This window comes from Neolamprologus multifasciatus, chromosome 14, assembly GCF_963576455.1.
Source record: "Neolamprologus multifasciatus chromosome 14, fNeoMul1.2, whole genome shotgun sequence".
In the NCBI taxonomy this organism is placed as follows: Eukaryota; Metazoa; Chordata; class Actinopteri; order Cichliformes; family Cichlidae; genus Neolamprologus; species Neolamprologus multifasciatus.
In genome coordinates, this window is record NC_140452.1 from 22,988,409 (window position 1) to 22,994,408 (window position 6,000).

Below are 6,000 nucleotides of genomic sequence, written 5' to 3' on the forward strand. Positions count from 1 at the left end.
CACCAGCTGAGCCACATGCAGCACAGTGAAGGTACAGTACGAGGAGGTTGAGTTTAATCCCTTCCTGGAAGCTGAAGTGTCTTTTTTCATCTGTGTTTTTGACTATTTTTCCTCTCTTCCTCAAGAGCCTTTGTCACTTTAACATTTGGCATAAAAGCTTTCAGTCTGTGTATTCTTATTCATCTCTTCATTTCTGACAATTGTCTTGATGTTACCCCCTCTTTCATCAGTTTCTCTCTCACTCTGGCTTTTTATGAGCACTAAAACTTCTCCCCCGCAACCTAGAATTGCATATTATACAGTGGGGCAAAAAAGTATTTAGTCAGCCACCGATTGTGGAAGTTCCCCCACTTAAAATGATGACAGAGGTCAGTAATTTGCACCAGAGGTACACTTCAACTGTGAGAGACAGAATGTGAAAAAAAAAATCCATGAATTCACATGGTAGGATTTGTAAAGAATTTATTCGTAAATCAGGGTGGAAAATAAGTATTTGGTCAATAACAAAAATACAACTCAATACTTTGTAACATAACCTTTGTTGGCAATAACAGAGGTCAAACGTTTACTATAGGTCTTTACCAGGTTTGCACACACAGTAGCTGGTATTTTGGCCCATTCCTCCATGCAGATCTTCTCAAGAGCCTTGTTGAGCAAACAAGCCTGCATAACTTAATAAATATAGAATTTTAAAAGTAACAAACGCTATCTAAAAAGATACAATAGGTACGAGATACATGTTCTGATGAGTTTTTGGCAAACAACCATTTGACTAACATGTGTGACTCACCTGCTCTTGTTCCATCTCTGTTCTGTCGTCATTTTCGTCGTCTCTCTCCCTCTTTGTGCTGACAATCAAGCCAAACACAAATATACAGTGGAAACCAGATATTTACATACTCTTCAGATAAAAACACAAACACTTTTTAATTGTAACATCAAATCAGACTAAATGTTTCTTTTTTTAGATTGATAAATATAAAAAACATATTTGTTAACTTTAAGAGTAAAGAGAGAAACTGTCTGTATTTCTTAATTGTAAATGGCACCAAATTGTATTCAAAATTGAGCCACACTTATGGAGCTCCACAATTCTTTTCCAGAATTCTTTTCCAGGTGTTTTGGTTGACATCTCTTGATTTTTCAAAGAAACTTTCCCATTTCAAAGAAACAGGCTCTGTGTTTTGCCTTATATGCATCCACAGCTGTGCCACCAATTTACCCACATGGACTCTACTAACCAATCAGAAGCTTCTTAAGCTCAGAATGGAATCATCTGGAGTTTTCTTAATTAATCTTAATTAACAATAAACTTAGTGTATATGTACTCCTACATTTGATGAAAGTGATTAAAATAGACTGCTCCCTCTTTTTATTCTGACATTTAACTAATTCAAAAGACATTACAACATTTATCTAAAACAAAAGTTTACTCTAAATTGATGTTTAACAGTAAATAAAAGGTTTTATGTTTTCTCCCTAAAGTGTATGTAAATATCTGGTTTCAACTGTGAATATACTGCTGTGTATTGAAATTCCTCTTGTTTTGCATAGATATACTGAACAATATACAAAGCATAATATATAAAATAACATCTACCTGAGTTTTTTCTTTGAAAGAAGCCCCTTATGTCCATTGTTGTGTTCATCAGTACACAACTGAAACCGATTTAGAGAGTTTGTTTAGCCGTGGAGGGTAACAACTGAAAATATGAGATGTAAGCTAAGACTCTCTAAAAAAAATCAGCATTGTCGTTCGGCTTTTTATTTATCCATTTGTTGATTCACTCGAAGAGAATGATTTCCGTTGGTACCTGGTCAAACTTAAGCTCTCCTCTGCAGCAAACTCGCAGGCAGCAGCTTCTCCCCCCTCGCTCACATGGGTGCTGTGCTCAGTCGCCTAGTGCCAAAACTCGGATCATACCAAAATCAGGGGGAATTTACGACGGTGCGCTCTGTGCTTCGTGTGTTGTTTTTGTTTTATACAGTTGTCAGTCAGGCATCTAACAAACAAATTACACTCCAAAAAACCCCATGCTTCTGAAAAAATGACCCGGGCTTAAGCCCAGTAAGACACCCCCCGCTCCGCTGATGGTTGACTCCAAATCTCCCGAACACTATGTCGATTTGAGAGCGCAAGACCGAGACAGCGAGACCAAGACCAAGACCAAGACAAAAGTCCGTCGAGACCAAGACCAAGACAAAAGTCCGTCGAGACCAAGACCGAGACCAAGACAAAAGTCCGTCGAGACCAAGACGAGACCAAGACCACGTAAAAGTGGTCTCGAGACCGGTCTCGAGACCAAGACCGGTCTCGAGACATCCAACTCTACAACCAACTAATTTCTTATTGCTAATCCCAGAGACAATGATATCTTAAACAGTTTTTGTAATTCCTAACTATAATAAAGTGCTCAAATGGATGTTTGTCCACAGTCTACTGGCATAGTTCCTGAAGCTGTAAACAACAGATCACAGCAGCACGCAAGGTGAGACCTCTCAGAAAGACACTCAGAACAAGCTTCAACCACCCGCTGCTCTCATTTACAAAGGGGTGGCAATAACACGCGTCACATGCTGACAGTGCTTTCAGACTCAAATATATGAAACTGAAGGCTTATTAATTTCTTCAGTCAGATGGGGCTGAGGTTTGTACAGATGGGTTTGTTTTCACAAACAAGCATTGTTTTGACTGAGGATTGATTGTGCAGCATGTACCAATAATGCTGTACGCTAACTACAGTGATTAAAAGTTTTAAAATGTCCTGGTAAAACACCAGTGTTGGAAAACTATCCATTCATCCATTTTCTTTCACTTATCCAATTTACTGTTGTGGTGTTTCGGAGGTGGGCTATCCAAGCTGCCATAGCGTGAGGATCCTATTGAGATATACCAGCTTAACCAAACCCAACAAACTGCATGTTTTTGGAGTGTGGGAGGAAGCTGGAGGACCTGGAGAGAACCCATGCAGACGTGGGAAGAACATGCAAACTCCACACAGACAGGCTAACAGTCCTAACCACTGCACCACCATGCTGCTCCTTTGTATAACTAATCTTTTATTTTGTAGTCCTTTTTAATCTTAACCATGTATATTTATAGTAAACCCAGTCTTTGTAATTGTTTTATGAATTTTTTTCAAATTGTTTAGATTTAGTAGAAAGGGGAAAAAAAAGTCTTCTGGAGAAATATTCTTAATTGAAACATAACTTGTAAACCAAAACTTAGAGTAGTACTGGTTGAAATTAGTTTTTTTAATATTTGAGGAACCACCTCTGTTTATTAAAACACAGTCTGTTTGAGGACAACCCCCTTGGCATACTGGCAATCCTCTATTATAATCAACAGGCTAAATGAGCTACCCAGAAAAATACCAGATGGATCAGGGAAAAAAATTATTTTAGGATAAAGCCTGTGGATAAATTATATAAAATTGAAAAATACAGTGTAAAACATAAACATTGGCAGAAGTATGCTGTGTAGAATCTAGGCAATGGACCGTTACTGTTTAGGAAATTGCACTGGATGCTTTCTGTGAGAGTCACGTAAAAGCTTTGTATAGCAATATGGTCTAATTGCTAAGCAAGTAGCAGTATGCAGTCTGGTGCGTTCATGAGTCCTTTTCTCCTAAATTCAAAAGATTAAAATTAAGCAAAGTGAAAGTGGAACAGATACTCACTATCTATAGGTAGAAGATACATAACAGATTGGAGAAAACAGTAGAGTATAAAACTGTCATAGTACAAAAAGTTAAAAATAACAACTATCAACTAATTCTACCATCCCGGTTTTTGCATATCTGTCGTTCAGTCCAAAATAGTTCAGCAGTAATCTTCTTCATAATGATGTATTAATTCAGCAAATTTATATAATATTAATGTTTTTCCATCTGAAATGAAAACACATGTGTTTCATGTTAAAAGGAAAGGGGTGTCTGTGTCTATATGTCAGGTCGGGTATCAGACGTCACCTCTCTGGGGACATCTCAGGCCCTCCAAGGTATGGAGGCCTATCTCCCCCCACCACTCCCCCTGCCAGTGGCGGACTCCCTCAGACATCGGTGCATTGGTGGTTCTTTGTGTCCGGGGATGGGCGTCCAGGTACGCACCGGCTCACTCCCGGTGGCTGCTTGTCAGGGCCTGGAGCCTGGGGCTCGCTTGGGCCCCTTTGGGGGTGTTGTGCCCTCGGCCTCTCGGCCTGGGGCTCGGTCACTCAGGCACAGCTGGCTGCCGGCGGAGCTCACGGGCACGTCACTGCAACCCCCCCTGGCTTCTGCTCCGCGGCTGCTCAGTGACCCGTCATCTGGGGCTCTCCTCAGCTCTTTCTGGAATAGTGGCGCGGCTGCTCCTCTGTTGGTCTTCCTTGGTCTCTTGTGCTCTGAGGGTCTCTGGATGTCTGGAGCCTGGATCTCCTCCATACCTGCTTCATGACGGGGCTGTGGCTCCCCACACCCTCTAGGAGATCATTACATGAAGGAACCTTTTAAATACATGCACGCTCACGCTCACAGGTGAACACACGCGGACTCACACACACAAACTACACCCTTTTTGGCTCCTACCTCAAAGCACACTGTGCACTGTCGATCTTACGTGCTGCACAATAATATTCAATATTTAGTATTTACTGTTATATTCACATAGATCATCGCGATGATGTTGTCTATTATATTGCTCTCTTTTTTTGCTTGTTTTCTCTTTTTTTTTTCTCAACAGGTGATCCAGGGGATTGATATATGTATTTTTTGTTCGTTTGTTTTGTTGGTTTTTATTTTTTGCCCTTTATCACCGTTCCTCTTCCCCACTGTTTTTGCTTTCCTTCTTTCTTTCTCCCCTTTCTTTTCCCCAGAAATGTCTGTCCCATGTGTAGCAAGTGAAAATAAAATAAAATAAACAATAAAAGGTGAATCAAATAGACCAATACGGCAAGGCCGGCATGGTCTATTTGGTAAAGTAAATCCATTGGGCATGTTTCTTTGCCTTTAGACAATAATTCTGATGGCAAAAGAACCAAAAGGAACAGGCGGGGAAAAAAAGGAAAGAGGAAAGGGGTGAAATTATTTAAATTATTGTTACAAAAATGTATCTTGCCAATTATGTTGTGTATACTACCACTGGGTTATTATTAGTGTTGGAGTGCTTCCACAAAAGCAATCCCACATTGAATGAAAATAATCAAAAAAATAGAAAGTGTTTAAAAAAAAATGGTAATATATAAACTATTTAGGACAGAAAAGGTATAAAAATGAATGTTTGAACCAATTTGTGTTTGGAAAAGTGTAAACCTCCTACTAATAGAGGTGGGGCGCTTCAAATTGCCTGCTGTCATTAATTTTTGGAGCCAGTTTTGGTGCCAGACTTTAACAGTATTATTCATAACACATATCTGAATGTAACACGGTATTTGCAAAACTTCTAAAAACAACAGCATTTAGCCTTATTTTATCTCCACGTGAACTTATTTTTCTCACTCCTCATCCTCTTTACAGACTGTTTTAGTAGGAGGATTATAGTCATTAGTCTATCAGAGAGGATACGTAATAAGTTCCCTTAAACATGACATAATTGTGAATGCTGCTTGAAGTGAATGTGTAAAAAAGATATAGGTCCCATATCATTTCTAATACAGAGACCACAGACACACGCGCTTAATTAGTTATTTCCGTAAGTAGCGGGGAGCTAAATGCCATCCATCCATCAATGGTCTAATTGTGAAACCCTACTCAACCCACTCTTTCTTTTAACCTCGCATCCTCCTCCTATCTATACTCTCTTCTCATTGTCATGTTTCGGCTGTGTCCAGGCAGGAGAAGGACCCAAACGCAAAACTCACGACAACAAAAATAAACTCAAAAAGCTGCTTTATTGCAGAAGGGCACAAAAAATATAACTAAACTAAACTGGGACATGGATAACTAACGCACAGGGAAACACAGCCATGAGGGAGACTACCACACTGACAAAGAGAAACACAGGGCTTAAATACACAGAGGGATAACG